This window comes from Rhagoletis pomonella, unplaced genomic scaffold (assembly GCF_013731165.1).
Source record: "Rhagoletis pomonella isolate Grant_MI unplaced genomic scaffold, Rhpom_1.0 Rhpom_scaffold_00014, whole genome shotgun sequence".
NCBI classification, from domain to species: Eukaryota; Metazoa; Arthropoda; class Insecta; order Diptera; family Tephritidae; genus Rhagoletis; species Rhagoletis pomonella.
This window is the reverse complement of record NW_023458568.1, coordinates 9,644,098-9,665,039: the sequence shown is the minus strand read 5'-3', so window position 1 is coordinate 9,665,039 and position 20,942 is coordinate 9,644,098. Positions and strand designations below refer to the sequence as shown.

General features: G+C 35.9%; 1 protein-coding gene across 3 annotated transcripts in view; it reads right to left on the bottom strand.

Moving 5' to 3' along the window:
• The window catches only part of LOC118749213 (ubiquitin-conjugating enzyme E2-22 kDa), a 250,815-nt gene that overhangs the window by 89,312 nt on the left and 140,561 nt on the right, over nucleotides 1–20,942 (bottom strand). The window lies entirely within an intron of this gene.

Below are 20,942 nucleotides of genomic sequence, written 5' to 3'. Positions count from 1 at the left end.
CTTCCCATACAACCGAATTTTTCATACTGCATATCTCTGAAAGTGTTCATGGTAGAGTACTCGAACATGGTATGGAGATATATGAAATCAATCGCATACTCATGGAGAAGAATTCGAACTATTTGAAAAGGGGGCGTGGCACCTCCCATACAAACCGAATTTTTCATAGTAAGTACCTCTGGAAATGTTCATAGTAGAGTACTGGAACTTTATATGGGCATGGCATGGAATTTTTCTTATTGCATATCTCTATAATTGTTCTTGGTAGAGTACTGGAACTTGGTGTGGTGATATATGAAATTAATCGCATAGTCATGTAGAAAACATGGAGCTATTGGAAAAGGGGTCGTGGCACCTACCATACAAGCCGAATTTCATACTGCATATCTCTGGAAGTATTCGTGGTACTGTACTGGAACACTTCGTGTGGAGATATATGAAATTAATCACATGCTCATTGAGAAAAATCGGTTCTTTAAAAAGGGGGCGTGGAAAAGTAATCCGCCAGTTGGCTCTGGAGTCGAGTTAGTACTAAAAATTTTTTTATGATCCGATTTGGCGAATATTCAAAACATGTATTAGAAACGGTAAACGCAGTCCAATTGCAAAAAAGAGCTGGTAGGTGGTGCTCAGGTCGAGTTATTACTAAAAATCTAAAAAGTGAGAAAAGGTGCCGTAAATGTCAGACTAAATCGACCCGTTGCACTATTGAGTATATCGAACTCTCGTGTGTTACGATTGACCCAATGGATGTGATTTGCCAATATTATTATGTGTTAGAGCCTCATTCGAAGAAACCAGGGTTTAGTTATGCAGTGGTAAATCTCAAATCACCACCTGTCGAAATACCTTAAAAGCCAGTGTCGTGAAAGCAACTTAATGAAAATTTATTTTTTTAATTGAATTTAATATAGAACCTGACAGAAAAACATAATTTTTCACTTAAATTACTTTCGCGAAACTGGCTTTTAAGGTATTTCATCTCAGTTTATGTATGTATATTATATTTCTGTTGAACAAGGATACGCATTGATATTGAAATTGCAACTATAAGATAAAGTTTGTAGGGCACATTCACTATAGATCCGGCTCATTGTGGCCACCAGGGAACTTCTCATGGACATAACACTTTCGTTCGGTTATTTAAGGCGGAAAACGACCACCAAACGATAGTCTTAGCCGATGAATGTGCAGTACAAATCGTAAATGTGGATTGTTGGAGAAACTGTTGTACCAAAATGTTTAAATTAAAAATCTAATTTTGGGCGGGACGAAGTTGTTGTTGTTGTAGCAGCATACAAATTCCCCAAAGACTTTTTGGGGAGTGTTGCTGGAGTGACAGTCCTTGGCCAGATATAAATCTGGGTCGTTCCGGTTACGTAGACCCGACTGTCGTGGGAACGCCGGGTCTGCTAGTATTTTTATAATTTCTTTTTCAATGTTTCTTCAAAACCAACACTGAAAAAATTGGCACATAAGAAATGAGAAGTAAATTAATATTAAGCTGGAAAACGCAAGTTTTGTATTATGATTGTCTTCTTTTAAAATGAAATTTATTGAAGAAACTAAGAAGCATATTATAGATCAAACAGAGAACAAAAAAAACTTAGTTTTGTGGAAAATATGTTCAAAAAGCATGAAAAAAAAATTTCCAACATTTTGCTTCATAAGCACTACAAAAATTTTCTAAATCAATTTTATTTAATTTTAATTGTTGCACAGGTCTCTAGCAATAATTTGGCTTTAACAGATTGAAAAAATATCAATTAGTCGACGAGTTATAGCCAAAAAACCATATAAACAATATGCTGAAAATCGGCATTTGACTGCAAAGTTCGAAGGTGGATTAAAAAAAAATTCGAACTAACATAAACAAACGCCGCGATACGGGTCTTCTAATTTAGCCTCTATTTTCACCCCTCACTCTCAGAATCGACCTAACTTTTGCTAACCTGAATTTGTTCCACAATGTTATCCGACCCTATATTATCCGGAACAACGTTCTCATGAATAAGTGAACAGAAAAATTTATTCCGAATGTACGGAATGTGAATAAAGAAACTCTCGCCGTGTGTTAACATATTACGGTAATTTTCCTGTTAATGGACACTTGAAAAAATCATTGGTAATCATCAAATTATTTCGTCAAAAGGGGTATCAAATATACGCATTTCAAACCTCAGTATTACGAATCCGGGAACGGAAATTAACTTTTTTTAATATTTCAAAAGTTGTCTGTAGAAAATACATTCCGAACATTATTTACGATGTTAACTCCTGGCGGCACCTTTAAATCATAAAAACTAGCCACTTTTCTCAAAAACTGTTATGAGTACCAATAATTAAAATAATTATTATTTAAGTTTTCAATATTCGGGTATGCCATATGCAATATTTTTGCCTACTCCTTTTTGAGTAGGCGACCTTCGGCCGCGTTTCAAAGTACCAGCTCCAGCCGTACCAATAGATTTGTTCTACACGAGCCCGCGGGATCCCGCGGGTGTCCCAAGCAGCCCAGAAAGCGTTCCTCACGCTAGAAAAATTGGTAATAGAGAGCGAATACCTTCCACTTTTGGATCGTAAATGTCTTCTTCTTCGTGCCCGAAACAACCCTGACTTTTTTGCGTCAATTTTAAATAACAGCTGTTGTTTGTTTACATCCGAAAGCAAATTTTGTAAAATACAAAAATGAAAAGTAGCACTAAAATTTCAGAAATGTAGGTATTAGCTAATTTTATTAGCCATATAAGACAAATACACATAAAATCATTGTTTAGAGCGGATTAGTTGATTCCGGGCACGAAATGTGTTTTTTTGCGCTCCTCACGCTCTGGTCACTTTTGGAACGTGTAGACACATTTTTGATACTTGTGATTTTATTTACGCTCTAATTACCGAAACACCCCGGAAAGCGTGTGGAACAAACCTAATATCTCGGCTAAGCTATTACCCACAGTGTTATGTGCGCGCCGAAGTTAAGTTTAGTCGTTCTTCGTTACATATTGATTTTGTTAAAACGTATACATATGTATGTACGTATGATACTGAATTATTTAAATGGCTTATTCCATCTCAAATCAGGCCGGGGGAAAGTGAATTTAAGTTTGCGATAAAACTCACAGGGATTGTTCCTTGAACAATTTAAGGAGACACGTATTTTTTCTTTTTGCTCAGAAATGCGAATTTTTTTCTTTTTGAGTACGAACACTTCTTTTTTCCTCTCTTAATAGCTTATAACTGCCGCAAAAAAGGAAGGATTTTTTTTTTTTAAATTGCAGATATTGATCTACTGAATCGGTAATTGTTTATTAATAACACTGTGAGACAAATGGTAGGGGTCAGTGATCGGGAAGGGTTCAAACTACCGGGGAAAGTTATATCGGTAAAAAAGAAGTTATACGTGTCCCGGCGTTTTATGAATTTAAAAAATAAAGAAATTTAATATTTTAGGCAAAAAATATTTTTTTTCTTCATACATTTATTTTTACCGGCAAAACTGTTGATTATATAGAAAAACATTATATGAACAGATTAAAGGAATTGTAATTTTTAATTTTTTTAAATTTGTTTGAGCAAAATCGGACTAGTGGTTCTCGAGTTATGTAAAAAAAAGACCACCAAAGGTGACAATTTCCCCTATATGATAGTTACTAACTTCGAATCGATATATCTCGATTCCTAGACGTGACCCAGCGAAACGCCGGGCCACGTATAACTTGTTTTTGACTGATATAACATTTCCCGTTGGTTTCATCCCATCCCGATTTTGACTGTCCCATAGTGTAATTAATTATTGTTTATAAACAAAAGTTTTTTTTTTTTTTCAAATTGATTTTTTTCAAATTGCCACATCTTTTTTTCTCTCAAATTTTTTTTTCTATTAGGGAATAGTATAAACTATCTTCAGTACGAGTAGCAATATGCTAAAATTCGTCGTTTTCGAGTTATGATTTTTTTTCTGAAAATGCAGATTTTCGTGCCAGTTGAGGACGCAAAAATTGTTGCCCATTATGATAAAGTTTCCTTGCTGGAAATTTTTTGAGGTTGCCCGATCAGAGCCAAAAGTTTTTCCCAATTGGGCTCTAATTTTGGCCCAATTGGGGCCCAATTAGCGATTTGCCCAATCTACCGAAGATTTCCCCAACCAGTGCTCACAATTTGCTCAAAGTGAACATGCATACGCAATTAAAACGTTTTTATCGATAAAATCACACATACACACATCAAAATTCCCTACGAAAAAAAATATTTTTTTATTTTTTTCTTGAAATATTTTCCACGTAAAAATTTTTTGATAAAAAAAATTAGTTTTTGAAAATATGCCATCTCAAAAAAAATTGGAAAAAATCACAATGGTAGCTCTGAGTATTGCGCAATATTTAAATATAATGTTATGGGGTGCACTCTACAATAATTTGAGTTATGATTTTTTTGAATGAAATGGGAACTATTTCTAAGCAGACTATAACAAATTCTGGTAAACACAGTAGCCAAACTAAGCATACCAAAATCTACTGTGCATCTTTAACAAGCATTCCACTAAAGATAATCTCGTTGTATATTAGAATGCTGAAATAATTTCTTTGAAAGTAAACGTACTCTGAAATTTTGCTTGTAAACCTAAACTTGCTTGTATACCTAAACTCAATGTCGCGAAAAGTAACGTGCTTTTTCATTTTTTCTCTATGAGACTTAAAAAAAACTTTACTTACAAAGGAAATGTCGGCTTTATAGAATAGGAAAACAGTAGAAGGAAAACTCACGAGTGCGAAAAACATGTTGCACATAAGCAGTGAAATGAGACCGTAACAAGAATCATAAATTGCTTGAACTCTCTGCAAAATCACAGCGTATAATGACAATAAAGTACAAAGTAAGCAAAAAAACGTGCAAACCACTTTACCCAAGATTCGCTTTCCCAAAATTTGCTTGCACCACATTCATTTCAGTTTTGTACAACGGAATAGGGCAATTATTTGTCATTGGGGACCCATAAAAGAACACCTAAATATAATTTTGAATTGTTTATCATCTAAATGGCTAAAAAAATAATAACTTAAATTGGCACAATAAAGACCCAAAGTAATATTTTTAAAAAAGCCCTCCGCACTATGCCTGAAAACTTAAACAGGCCAATCGTTATGGACATGAGTCTTTTCTATAAACATTTTTCTTCGAAATTTCGACAATATCTATGTCAGTGGAAAAACAATATTTGTTGCATCCGAAAGTATAGCTGTTTATTTTTACTGCATCAGTTCGTATTTCATTCCGCGTACGTTAAGGCCGTATCGAAATTATGGTTTTATTTCTAATCGACAAGCGAAATAGAGCCATTATGGGCTTATTGCGTATGGTGTTATTGTACATATCCCAGCAAAAAACACGATTACCCAGAAACAAAAGTGGAAACGAACTAGGTGATGGGAATCGCTTACCCTTTCGCTTCAAGAAGGCATTATTTTAACATGGGCATGTCATTGGCGGTAAGCCCTTACCCGCAGCATTACATTCAAACGAAGGGGGAACGCATGGATAAACAGAATCCAGAGAAGCGAACAAAAAATGCCTTACAGAGACTCTAATGTAGAATGCCTAGATAACTATATACTTATTTATATTAAATTGAAATCAGAAAATGTCTTAAAATATTAAAATTAATTAAAATTTTTATAAATCATTTTTATACATACATATGTATTTATTTAGGTATTTAGATTTTACTTAAAAATCGGTATGTACATACATGCATATTTAATTAAGCTTAAAATTGTACTTCCTCACTCTTGTACTTCATTTCATTGACTGACTTCAACTTCGCCGCAAATTGAACAAAGCAAAACATGAATTTTATGCGAGACAAATTTCCACAGAAGGTAACGGTAGAAAAAGAAATTTTGGATATTCATTCTATTTTTCAGCTGACTACGATCCAGCATTCTACTTTGCATTCTCCGAAATGAAGCAAAGAAGCTAAATTAAAAAAAAATATTGTAGGACATTCTATTTTGCATTCCCTGAAATGAAGCAAAGAAGCGAAACAAATAAAATATTGTAGGACAATCTACTTTGCATTCCCCGAAATGAAGCAAAGAAGCGAATTAAAAAAGAAATATTAAAGGACATTCTACTTTGCATTCCCCGAAATGAAACAAAGAAGCGAAATAAATAAAATATTGTAGGATATTCTTCTTTGCATTACCGCTAATTCGTAAAAGAAGCGAAAAAATTCGAAGGCATTATAACGCTATGCCTTCTAGAACACGTTACCACTAAAAGCGATTACCGATTTTTTGCTGGGATGTTACAAAAATGAAAAGAAATAACTCCACAAACAATTTTGCCGTTAGGTGGTTCGGAGGACGATTTTTTTTACTAACCACTTATAAAAGCTTGTTTAAACAAATTTCCAATCCATATCAAATCAAAATATTGATGAATCTACATATCTATGTACATATGTAAGTATAAGGGAAATAAAAAGCGTGTTATATTTAACCATCACAAGCTAATAGTTAAATCTTGGTGAAATAAAACTAAATTAGCTTATTTTCTATTAATGTTGGCCTAATTTTGAGAGTTGTTTCTCTGTAAATAAAAATATTCAAAATCAAGTCTTTTTGTTTCGATATTTTTTGTGCAAATGTCTACTTAATGAAATTACCGCATACGATTTACTTACAGCCATACCAGAGTTAAAATATATGGGCTTATTAGTTAATGAAAAATTCAAGTATGGCCCCAGTAGCGGTCTTTTTTTGTGGCTGACTCACTTGTTCGGTTTGAAATCAAATATAACAAGTAAGAAATTCTAAGTTCGGGCGGAGTCGAACATTAAATACCCGACGCAAATATTAAATATATGTTTTTCACCTTTCCAAAAGCTACCGCTACATGGTAAGCCGGGGTGTATCAATTTTGAGTAAATTAGCGTCCTTAAATTTCGAAATATTGAAGTTTCATGCATTTCTGAAATTTACCGTTATATGAAAAGCGGCCGTAATTTTAGTCCGATTTCAACCATTTTCAACGTTTTGCTTTTATGTAGCAAGCACAATAACCATACCGAGTTTACGACAAATTGGTAGAACGGTTGCCGAGATACATATATGTGATCATAAGTGGGCGGTGCCACGCCCATTTTCCAAAATTTTATCATAAACGTATTTCTTGGTAAAGAATTGTTGCAAGCATCAATTTTGAATAAATTAGCTTTAATATTTACTGATTTATCGAAGACTTCGTATTTCTCTAAATTACCCTTAAATGGAATGTGTGCATGGTTATTGTCCGATTTTAAAAGTTGTCAGCCATTTGATATGCTGTACCAAGGCCAACAACTGTGCCAAGTTTGAAAGAAATCGGTGCAGCGGTTGCCAAAATATACACATGTAACCATAGGTGGGCGTGGCTACGCCCATTTTTCAAAAATTTTTAATATTCTTATTTTTCGTCTTAAAATTATTGTAAATATCAATTTTGAGTGAATAATCTTCAGTAGTTACAAAAATATCGCAGTTTTCGTATTTCTGAAAATTACCGTTATATGGGAGGTAGGCGCGGTTATCGTCCGATTTTGCCCATTTTCAATACCATCCGTCCTACGCCCGAAAGAAGTACATGTACCAAGTTTCGTTAAGATATCTTAATTTTTAATCGAGTTATCATATGCACAGACGGACGGACGGACGGACAGACAGTCACCGCTTAATCGATTTCCCTTTTCGTCCTCATCATTTAAGTATACATTTATCTATATCTATCTCGATTCGTTTTGCCTGTTACAAACAACCGTTATGTGAACAAAGTTATAATACCCTTGTGCACAAGTGTGCTCGGGTATACAAATAAGTATCTATATCACTTTTCACACTGTACCTCGACAGTCGCAATGGTCGACTGAACAGAGCACTGGGGAGGCATTCGACAGATCAGAGGGCGAATCCCCTGGGAGGAGTTTTTTTATACATGTTTATTTTTTTTTTTTTTCTTTTTCTAATTTAAATTACTTTTAATTTTATTAAACAATTTTATTGAGCTTGAGGACATTTTTTTAATGAAAACTGTTGTGGAAAAACAACAATAATTTATAAATGGTAGAAGTTATAGCTGCCACTTCGGAGTTGTAGTTAGCTTAACATAGGAAAAGTGGAAAACGCAACAACAGTTTATAAGGCGAACTTAGCACAGTGTGAAGCGCACTGACTGAGGGAGCTGGGGTCGTTGGATCGAATGCCAGTGAAGAAGTCTGATGAGGAGATGTGGTGGTCTCCGAAAAAAGTGGTGGTTCATTTAAAAAAAAAAACGGGGTCAAGCTCAATAAAATTCTTGATATAATTGTTATAAGGACATAAATAACAAAAAACATTACTTTTAATTTGTATATTTTTATTTTGTAAAAAAAAAAATTTTTTTTTTTTTTTGTTAGCTATGGGCTTATAACAATAATATTCAACAATTTTATTGAGATTGAGGCCGTTTTAAATGAAAATTTTGTGGAAAAACAACTATAATTTACATTTTGGTAGAAGTTATAGCTGCTATTTCGGAGATCACCACATCTCATCAGACTTCTTGACTGGGATTCGATACAGCGACCCCAGCGTCCAAAGCCAGTAGTCTACAAACTGAGCTAAGTTCGCCACGTAAACTGGTGTTGCAGTTATTTAGCTGCTATTTGCACTTGATCATGTGATCGTTGAAGTTAAAAATGTTTAATTCGTATGCACTGTTTATCTCTGCGGGCGATGAGGCATAATGGGAATGTATACAATTTTGATATATTTTTTTTAACTTTTAATTTTTAACATTTTTGTGAATATAAATTTTTGAACGTTGTAGTGTCAAATGAATGGATGAAGCAATGCCTCTAGTTCAATATACAAGCCAATAAAGCTTTTCGTAAGACAATATAATTATGTTGGCTAAGTCTAAGAGAGCAATGGGGTATTGTTGTTGCTACAGCGCACCAGATGTTCAGTTGCGAATCTGCAAGCTACATGCTCAGTTATGAAACAGAGATCAATTGTGTTAGCAAGTTTTGTAAAGTGTTTTAATTACCTTAACAGGTACTGTTAATTGTTGTTATTGCCTTAACGAGTATTGTAACGTGTTTGTTGTATAATAAATATAATTTTACTGTAATTTGGTCAATTTGAGCGTTTATCTAACATTCCAGTGATACAAAGGATTTTGGGAAATCCGTCTACTTAACAAGGATAATCGTAATAATTGCTGCCAGAATCGCGATTGCTAAATAAATCCCGTAGAAGAAAGTTTTAAAATGGCAAAAATTCAGGACCTAAAGATCGAGGAATTCAAATAAGATTTGAAGAAGCGAAATTTAGCAACCTCCGGGAGAAAAGAGAAGTTACTGTCACTGCTGCGAGAGACTATGGAAGCAGAAAGCAACGACGTGGACAAATTCGACTTCCAGGGTAAGCCCGAGGATACATCCACATAGGTTGAAGAAAAGACACAGACTCTCGCTGTGGATATGAGCATGTTATTGGCTGCAATCTCTTCACTGAAGGAATCGCAGGGTACACGTACAGCTCACATGTCATCGCAGATTTCAGAGAAGGTTTCATCCCAGCTGGAAGCACAAAAAACATACTATGTCATCGCAGCTCGATGAAAAGATCACGCAGCTTCAAGAGTGCTTAGCCAGACACAACGCGCAACTTAAAAAAAGACAGGACAAAATTGAAGAGAAACAGGATAAAATCGAAGAGCGGCAAGATAAAATCGAAGTGCTTATTAAGGAGAACCAGGGAAAAATCCATGCTAAGGTGGACGAGTTGGAAGGTCACCTCCGAGATTTGCAGTTGAATGTTCCAGCTACTTCGACGAGCGCTCCCAAGGTAAAACCTCCATCTTTTGACGACACGATTCCTTTCCAGGTCTTTAAGATCCAGTACGAAAAAAACGGCTACAGCAAACAAGTGAAGTATAGAGGATAAATCCGCTGCGCTATTTGTTGCATTGAAATCTTGCAGACTATTGCCGACAGTGAAGTGAACAGTTACTACATATGGGTTGATTGGCGCCGTGGAGAGACGTTATGGTAGTGAGCTCAGGAGACAGATTTACCAGATGAAGCTGGAAAATCCCTTCCAAAAGCCAACGAGTCTCTACCAAGCATTCGCCTCATAGATCGAGAGGTTGGCTCACTTAGCTAAACGCGGTCACCTTCATATGTTAAATACTGCACTTTTTTTCGTCCTCGGCTTCGGCTTCGCTTCCACTCTGTCTGCAACCTTATGCGAATCCAAAGCCAACGTTTGCTGAAATTGTCTCGTATGCTCAGATACGATGATGAACAAGATCCTGAAAACAATTAAGTCGATGGCAGGGAAAAATACTCCTGGTGCAACCGAGAGAAAGGATGGAGCTGGAAAATGCTTTAGTTGCGGAAAACCAGGTAATTTTTCACGCGATTGCAAGAAGGGTTCGAATAGGTACAACAGCTCAGCAGGATACAAACGCAGGGCTGAGGAAGAAACCCAATTCCAATTGGTCGTTAAACTAAAACGGACCAGCAGGAAGGGGCGCTCGCTGGCTCCCACACTTGAATGCCCCATAATCTCCATATCGCGAATTGGCAGAAAAGCGAGCAACGTTACTTTGGTGGATATTTGGACGGACATGAGCGAGTACTAACTGTGGATAGGGGCGCATCACATTCCATCGTTCGATCTGATTTGATCACTAAAGAGGTAAGGCCATTGCCTGGAGCAAGGTTGAGGATAGCAACTGGTGAGGACACCCAAGTTGTAGCAGAAGTAACATGCAAAGTCGCAATAGGAAATGTGGCGGTGTTACACAAGTTCATAGTTGAGACATTCTTTTTCATATCGGACACCAAATTTGGTGTCACACTTTCGATTGCCATCAAATTTTTTTATGGGTTCTATACATGAAATAAGCTAACACGTATTCGAGGAAATTTTTTTTTATTATTTTTTTCTTCGGAGATATGAGCTGTCTAAGTTTGCATTTTTTCGTGATTCTGACTAATCATGTACTTCTTCAAATCGTTATATCTCGGGTCTGCTCATCGTAGAGTCTTCATCTTAACGTTGTTTTAAAGCTAAAGAAACGGGCTTAACATTTCTATATATAAGATGGTGAAGATTATCCTAAAGCTAACTTAGCTATTAATAGCTGAACTTTTTGAAGTTGATTTGTAAATTAGGGATTTAAAATTATACCATCGTAATCCTTGTTTAATTCTCTATAAAAAACGTAGTTCGAAAAAATGTGGGTTTTTCAAGAACTATTTTTAAAATATTTTTCTTTATGACGAGATGGTTTATATTGTTAGAATCAGCAATTTTTTGTAATTTATTTTCGAAAACTTGTGATGAGATATATTTAGTAAAGTGTTAAACATCGGGTTTTTGCAAAAAGTTAAATTTTATTGCGGATTCCAATAGAATACCTATCTAGAAATAATATTAGTATGGCAAGATTTTTCTGTAAGGTGACAAACCCCTAGAAATGGGCGTGGCAATTGCAGGACTAAAGTTAACAAAACGCAGATTTTATTGCGGATTTCGGCAGAATATCGCTTCGTTAACAACATTTGTTCCACAACTTTTTCAATTCAAGAATATTCTAGAAATGGGCGTGGCTATATTAAAACCAAAGGTCATAAATTTAGCCTTTATTCACCAGAATATATTGATCTTATATATAGGAATGTTAAGCCCGTTTCTTTAGCTTTAAAACGACGTTAAGATGAAGTCTGTACGATTATAAGAAACCCGAGATATAACGATTTGAAGAAGTACATGATTAGCCAGAATCACGAAAAAATGCAAACTTTGACAGATCATATCTCCGAAGAAAAAAAATCCTCGAAAACGTGTTACCTTATTTCATGTATAGAACCCATACAAAAAAATTTAAGCGAATTGGAGCCATTTATTTTTTACGAAATCCGTCCAACTTAAAAAGGAATGGCTCAGTTGCGGAAATTGTGGATGAAGTCATCCTAGCAGTAAACTTCTTACTTGGCCAAGGCATCAAGATCGACATGGAAAACAGAATCATGGAGTATAACAACTTGGAAGTGCCACTTAGCTTTGGTTATGATGGCCCGTACAACAGCAAACGTCATCCTAGTGAAAAGCCAACAGATTCCACCGAAATCAAAAGCAGTTGTTTGGGCGAAGACTGATGCAGATTGTGGGACAAACAAATTGCGGGTTGTTGAAGAAACACAGAATTCTACACCGGACGTACTTATTGGTAAAACCCTGGCGAAGACGCAAAAAGATGGACGCATTCCAGTTCGAGTTACCATGTTACCAATTTCTTTCGTTTCCTCTGAAGGCTTTCGCGATTTTATGAAGTTAGTGGAACCAGGATACAAAGTTGCCTCTCAACAAAGTATACTCTCACGCTTACAATTGCTTTATAATGACGTAAGAGAAACAATTTGACGGAGGTAGAAAGCGCATCAATTTCAGTCGACGAATGGACATCAAGAACTCAAGATTGTTATTTATCAGTCGAAGCCCAGTATATTGACAAAAACAGTGAATTATGCAAAGTTACACTTTGTAACGAGCAACTAGAAGGCAAATCTATTAAAACAACTATCTTGTATGTGGATATATCAAATAAAGACATACACACTACAAATACATACATGCATAATTTGTGTTTTGATGTTAAAACATTTCAATTGTTTAAATAATTTGTATTTATAGACCGACCAAATGCAGAAAACATTTCATCGGCAGTGGAAGTAGTTTTAGCCGATTGGAACATATCCGACAAAACGCAAGCGATAACAGTCATGAATTCAGCAGCACAACAACTTTTCAATATACGGGACAGCATCAAGTGCAGCGCTCACCTTTTGCAGCTTGTGATAAAAGACGCCTTAGCAACTGTACCTGATTACGATAAAATTTGAAAAAAGGACGAAACTTAACAGCATATTTTCATCGCTCAAATATTGCCAAAACTGCACTTGCAAACCGCCAAGTACAGTTGGGGATAAAGGAAAATCGACTCGTACAATGCTGCGACACACGTTGGAACTCCAAATATTACATGTGTGAGAGGCTGCTTTTGAATCGAAATGCAATCTGCTTAGTTTTATCAGATCGAACAGTTACAAAAACTTGCGATGCGCTGAGGCTAGAAATGCAAGAGGAGTGGAGTGAAATGCAGAACTTGGTTGACATTTTGAAACCTTTTGATAAAGCGACTGCAGTGCTATGTGGGGGCAAAAATGTGACATTGTCTTTAGTGCGACCTTTAATACACCGTCTTATTAAAAACCACATGGCCGCATCGTCGGAAGATGATACAAATAAATATATATTCAAAGAAACTGCCGTAATTCCCTTTTTCAAAGGTTCAATATGGATTGTGTTATAGAAGAAGTTTCAGCTCCAATCATTTCCTCATTTCTAGACCCCAGATATAAGAACCTTAATGATGAAGATTCGCAAACAAAACACAAGGTTTATGACTTAATCAGAAGCCAACTTCAAGTAAGCAATGTCATGAACCAAGAAACCGAAAGCGTAGTACATACCGACATGGATTTTTTGTTTGATGGTGAAATCCCAACAAATAATGTTATGTCACAAATCGACTCTTTTTTGGCTGAACCTCAGATCGGGCACAACATTCATCCCCTAACATGGTGGAAAAATCACCGTGCTATTTATCCAGAACTTTTCAAATTGGCCGCAAGATATTTGTGCATACCAGCTACATCGGCAGTCCGAGCGAACTTTTTCAATTTCAGAAGTTGTTTGTCACTGCAAAATGTTAGCCTTCTAGCATTCCTGTATAATAAAAAGCGTTTCTTCACAGATATGGGTTCATTTTAATAACTTAATTATTCCTCTTAGAAGCTAAAATGCATTTTATGTGATTTTATAACCTGTTCATTTATATTGTTGCTGAATAATTACAATATTTTCTCAAAAAACTTATATTCATACATTTAAATTTATTTAAATGTGTACATACAACTTATACATACATTCATACACACATTTGAACATTCCAATAATCGAGCACCAGTTATTATTCGAATAATTGACTACGAGCAGGTTATTCGAATAATCGACAGTGGGCGATTATTCGAATACTGCTAATCAAATTTCACTATTCGTATAGCATCATATTCGAATATTTCGAATATTCGATTAATCGAATATCAAGAGCTCTACTATAGACCTGCCCTCTGACCGGAAACGACATTTTGAATCGCTGATATTCCAAGAGATGTGCCAAATACGGGGTATCAGGAAAACTCGAACAACGCCTCTTCATCATCAGATGGCAACCGAACCCTGGAAGAGAATTTGCGAAAAGTCGTGGACAAGAAGCAGAATAATTGGGATGCCCACATACCCTTGTTCCTGATACCAGTCAGCAGTGCATGAAACCATGGGTAAAATTCCTGCCAAGGCAATCTTCGCCAGTGAACTCCGTTTATCTAGTGCCCTGAAATATAGAGTAAGCGGTGATGCAAGAAGAATTGGGAAAGAGACGTCCAACATCCTGGAGGAAGAGCTAAGAGAGATGCATGCTCTTGTGAGACAACGTACGCATGTTATGAGTGACAAGATGAAAGCCAGGTATGATAAGGCGATGGAGTCCGAGGGTTTCCAAGGAGATTTAATGTTGCTGTACAATCCACAACGGAAGAAAGGTTTGTCCCAAAATCTACAGTGCAACTGGAAAGGTCCGTATAAGGTTGTGAAACGGCTGAATGACGTAGTGTATCGAATCCAGACCGTTGGAAGACCACGAAACAAGAAGGTGGTCCACCTAAAAAATTTGGTTTGGAACGGCAAGTGTGTCTGATAGGGACGATCTGAATTAGGTGGAGGACACTGTGGCGAACACTCCGGCAACGCGAAGCGAACAACAAACAAATGGCAGAATGTTGGACGAAAGACGTAGAATATTCGACAGCAAAAAACGTCAAGTGGAGGAACACCGCGAACAGCGAGAATGAGCGATATACGGCAGAACGTTCATGAGTGGAAGCGCACGTATATAAGGCCGCTTCTACAGCGCATCAGAAGTTCAGCAAGCTAAAAGTTCAGTTGGGAAACAGATATCAATTGCGTTAGCAAGCTTTGTAAAGTGTTTTAATTGCCTTAACAAGTATTGTTAATTGTTGTTATTCCCAAAACGAGTATTTAACGTATTATAAAAGTTAATTTTACTGTAATTAGGTCAAATTGAGCGTTTATTTAACAATCCAGTGATACGAACTTAAAGGATTTTGGGAAATCGGACAATTTAACAAGGATAATCGTAACAATATTTAGGTTACAAGCATATTGTGTGAAAGACCCACGTCAACGAACTGGTTGGGCCTTTTCTGTGTGGCTTTAGATCCGGTAAATCCACCATAGACAAGGTATTCACAATACGCCAAACTTTGGAAAAGACCCGCGAGAAAAGGATCGACACTCACCACCTATTTGTCGTCTTTAAAGCCGCTTTCGACAGCACTAAATAGAGTTGCCTATATGCCGCTAAGACTGAATTTGGTATCCCCGAGAAATTGGTACGGTTGTGTAAAATCACGCTGAGCAATACCACTAGCTCTCTCAGAATTGGGAAAGACCTATCCGAGCCGTTTGCTATCAAACGGGATTTAAGACAGGGAGACTCCCTTTCGTGTTATTTATTTAACTCGATGTTGGAGAAGATTATCATGCCTATTACGGAATACGACGGATGCCATCCGCACGGATCTAGTCCGATTCGCACTGTCATAACAAGCGAGAGCGAAGCATTAGATTCGTGCGAATGGCATCCGTCGGATACCGTAATAGGCATTAATAAGTGATGCAGCACTGAACCGCTCAGGAACAATTTACTACAAGAACGTGCAATTGCTGTTCTACATTTTCCAAGTTGGATAAGGTAGCAAAGCGAATGGGTCCGGTGGTCAACGAGGGCAAGACGAAGGATCTCCTGTCATCAAACAAAAAGTCCGCGCATTCGCTCCTTGGCACCCACGTCTTGGGCACGTCACTGTTGACAGTTTTATAATCAAGGCTGGATTATCTAAGCAAATGCTTGAAAAATGTTATTTTTCCTATATCTGGAAACTTTGTTGGTTGTTGCATATATTCGACTGACGTGCTTATTTTTAAATATTTGATAACATTTCGAAACACTCTTGCCAACAAGTGCTACTTTGGACTGAGTAAGTAATTCAGAAGTCAGGTCCTTTGTCGACGTACGAAAACCACACTCTACAGTGGCACACATTCCTTTAAACGCATTCTTAATTTTAAGGCTGATAGCTTCTCTCTCCTTTCTCAATGGATTACTCACAACAAATTCTAACTCATATTGTTTGTGAAACTATAGTCAGTTTATATTGAATGCAAAAATTTTGTTTCGTTGTTGTTGTAATATTTAAATCATCCTAAAAATATTTTACTAAAAACTGGTTATGTTAAATGCTCTTGAACAAGGAATTCGAAAGCATATTAGTGATTAGTTTTTGACTGATCCGCGTGCAAACATACCAACAGACAGCCAGACAAAATTTCTAAACATTGTAGCTGCTGTCGTTGAGTTCGGTAGTGCAATTTTGTTGCTCCTCTTGCAAAACTAAATATTGTGGACATTGAATAATATTAAATATACAGCAGGTGAAATAAGTGTATAACACTCGTTGCTGAGGATAAAATATTAGTGAATTTTAAGCTTAAGAATTCGTTGTGCTTATGATTGCGTGCAAAAAGTTTTAATCGAATTAATCGAATCGAATCGAAAATGGAAACAAGGTCTTATATGTTCCATTCGAAATGGAAAACAATGTCATTAGACTCATGCATGAAAAGATAGAGCACCAGGCAGTTGACAAAACTTACGATAACATCTATAGGCATTACTGGTTCCCAGGTATGCGGAAAAAATAGACGACTTTATCCGTAATATTCCGAAAAATCCACTGCCGATCGATACAATTCATGTTGACCATTTTGGACCACTGTCGTCGATCAAGTCAAAAAGAGAGCATATTCTGGTGGTGGTAGATGCATTCACAAAATTTGTTAAATTATACCCAACAAACTCCACTAGTACACGTGAAGTGACTTCCGCTCCAAGACGAATTATTTCCGACAGGGGAAGTTGTTTTACGTCTTTAGAATTTTAACAGTTGTTGTTGAAACCATGTTTACATTAGATCGAGGACGATTAATCGTCAGGCTGGCCGAGCTTAGATATATTTACCCTGGCATTCAGTAAGCGGTCTCTAGTCACTAATAGTGACTTTTGGTGGTGAACTTGGATTTTGAGACTATTTGGTATTCAGTACGCTGTCTCACGTCTCTAGTCTCAAAAATAAGTCACTAATTTGTCAGAGGCTAAGAGCAGGTCACAAAAATCAAAATATGGAGGAAAAGATAATATCTTTTTATTTTATTAAAAAAAAGCGAAAATGAAGACAGGAAATTTGTTCAACAATAATTTCATTAGAAAATAAACCAAAATGCTCATCAAATGTATTGAAAAAAATTTATTTGTTTTGTTTTTAAAACATTAAAATTTGAAGATTAAAAAAAATAATACTAATAAAAAAATGCAAAAAAAAAAATAAAAAAAAAAATCTTCTACGGCCAAGGAGGACTTGAACCCGGAGCCTCTCGGCTGCCAGCCTAATGCTTTGACCACTCTGCCATTGCGACTCTTTGAGCGGCGCGGGCAAAAGGCATAAATAAACACTATCAGTTGATTGTCTGTGTTTGATTTCACCACACATTTTTGGTGAACTTTTTGTGACTCTCTCCTTCTGAATACCCAAATCGTCTCAAGTCTCAAAAATAGTCACTAATTGCTAATCTCAAATTTAGTGACTTGAGGTGAGACTGAATTACTGAAACCCAGGGTTAACTGTAGATATAATAGAGATAGATAGAAATATTGACATAGATAGACTAGGGCTAGATGTAATATTTAATCGATATAATATTTATCGTGATATATTTAATTGTAGATTTAATAGAGATAGATAGAAATGTTAAGACAAATAGATTAAGACTAAATGTAATATTTAATCGATATAACATTTATTTTATTGTCGGCCGCCGTGGTGTAGTGGTAAGCAGTGCGCGCTTCCAATCCGCAACACCTGGGTTCAAACCCTGGTCAAAGCAACATCGAAGAAAATATAGATAAAAAGGCTTTTTCTTAACATCGGTCGTCCCTCGGCAGGCAATGGCAAACCTCCGAGTGTATTTCTGCCATAAAAAACAGCTTCTCATAAAAATGCAATCGCCGTTCGGAGCCGGCGTAAAACTGTAGGTCCCTCGCACGCCACAAGTCGGAGGAGAAGCTCGGCCAAACACTAACATATGTGTAAGCGCCAATCTATTATTATTAACATTTATTGTATAATATTGTACTTAGATCGTAGTCGATCTACTGTCAGGTTGATCGAGCTGTAAGCTGTATGCAAAGTATGTATGTGTGAACACACACTAAGGATAAGCGCAATCTTTAGCACTAAAAATGCAACCATGTGAAATGCAACCATGTTAATGTAGAGAAGATACCCTGATGACGCTTGAAATTGAAAAATGGCCATTACTGCGAAATAAACCGAGCGACTCCGACGTACTAAGTATGTTATATATATATTGTTTATTTTATAATTTTACGTGATTGCTCGCAATTTTGTTTATCATTTGTATGTGATTTTGCCTCTTCTTCTTTGTCTGCTATTCGTACTGTTTCGTTCATGACGTCACAGCAAGGCTCAGGGCGCAATCTTCTTTTCTTTAATTCTTGGGAAAAAAGTACTTATATGATAAGGCTGTTTTTTTTTAACTAATTTTGGGTGGCTGGACACGAAGATAAGTTTAAGAAGTCCAAAGATTCGTTTTAGAACTATTTTCGAAATGTTTTTGGGTATTTTTTCAGTTATCGCCAGAAATCGCAGAAAATATGAACTCAACTAACTAGGTATTGTTTTCCTCCTCTTTACAGCTAATATATAATCTAAGTGAGTTGGAATTACAGGCGTAAAAATAAAAATAGAAATTTTCAAAGTTTTTCGAAATCGAAAAGTGTATTCTTCGTTTTAAACGATAAAACATTAACAAATAAATTACGCAACACTCATATTTATATGAAAGATCATTTTATCGCGAAGAAATTAATACAGTTTTTTAATCAGACGGAAAATTACAAGTTATAAATAACGAATTATATTCAATTGATTGTGCAAGTCGGCGCCCATCACCAGCTCGTGGTCGTTTGGATACATTCAGATAATTTGTTACAACTTTTACATTTTTATTAACCGACTTCGAAAAAAGGAGGTAATCAATTTGTCGGAATATTTTTTTTTTTTTCGTTTCCAAATTATTCAACCTCCAACGCCAATAACTCAAAAAGTACTGTTCCTTTTGACATACATAGATAATACAGATATAGCAAGTGTGCTTCAAAAAATATTCGGTTTCCTAATATTTTGAAAACTATTTTGTACCGACTCAAAAAAGAGGGAGGTTATAAATTCGTCGGAATATTTTATTTTTACTTTTATGTATATATGCTACCTCATAACTTTGGACCACGTTAACCGATTTCAAAATCTATTTTTTTATCGGCAAGGTGGTACATCAAAGTTGGTCCAAAACTAATTAGATCTGATCATTGGATCATGAAGAAATTAACGGCACTCCTAAATTTTTATATGAAAATTGGAGTCGGTTACGTTTTTTGTTTAAAACGTATTTGTTTTAAAGTCATTTCCATGTACATCGACTTCAAAGTAGTCTAAAATATATATAAAGGCGAAAAAGAAAAAAAAATATTTTTACTTCATGTTTTTTATTTATATTTTTTTTGTTTACATTAAAGCCCAAGAACCCGCGACGGGCAGACCTTCGTTATTTTAAAGGCTGAAAGCTTCTCTATGTACGTCCCCAACACAGGTAATAACGAGCCCAGCCTATGAAATTTGGATTGTGGTGGCTTTGGCAGATACCAGGTAATAAAGTTGTATAAATAGCACCTAAAATTCGTTATAGTATAAATACGGTGACCATCCGTCCTGTATTATACGGGACATTCCTCTTTTTTGACCAATTGTCCTGGTAATTAATTTATTTTATACGGGACGCTAAATGTTCTGTATTTCTTTAATGTCCTGTATATGTTCCGTATTCGGTGTTCGTTAATTCGACGCCTTAACAGCTCACTAAAATGGCATGCCTACGAACCAGTTTTATATGATGTTGGTATATGATCGCAATTTTCTCCATTAACAGTTATTATTTTCCAATCTGGATGCCTGTGATTCGAATTGAGGAACACATACAGTGACCAAAATATAATTTAGGACTCTACATTTTAGCAAGGTTTGCTTATTTTTCTTTTGTTTATAATTTTTTTTCTTATGAAAGTAAAGCTCCTTTCCTAACAAAAACCAAATATATCCAAATATCCGACTTTATGCAAAAACTATGAAAATTAATTCTGCGAAGTTTCACTACAACTTCGCACATTTTAATCAGAAACATTAGCAAACAATTTGCCTAAAGTTTTTTAGCTCATTAAAATGAGTATAATAATGTGCAACGTGCTGCTCATTTGCTTCCCTATACAAAAAATTTCGAACATACATACTTTGTATGAAAAAAATGCGTAGCACCGTCGACAAAAAAAAAATTGCCAAAAATTAACGATTAGTCCCAGCTACTTCAAACTTGTACTTTATTAAACTAAAATTCAAAAATTTTTTTGTAAAAAATGTTGTGGGGTAAAAATCTCGTGAAACGTATCCTACAAATGTGTGAGGCTACTACAAGGGTGCTGTTTCAAGGCTAATACATCTATCGTTTCAAATGGTTTTAAGATCTTTTAGCTTTTGTGGAAAAAATTCGCAAAATTATTTTTGTCCCGTATTCGGCTCCCATAAA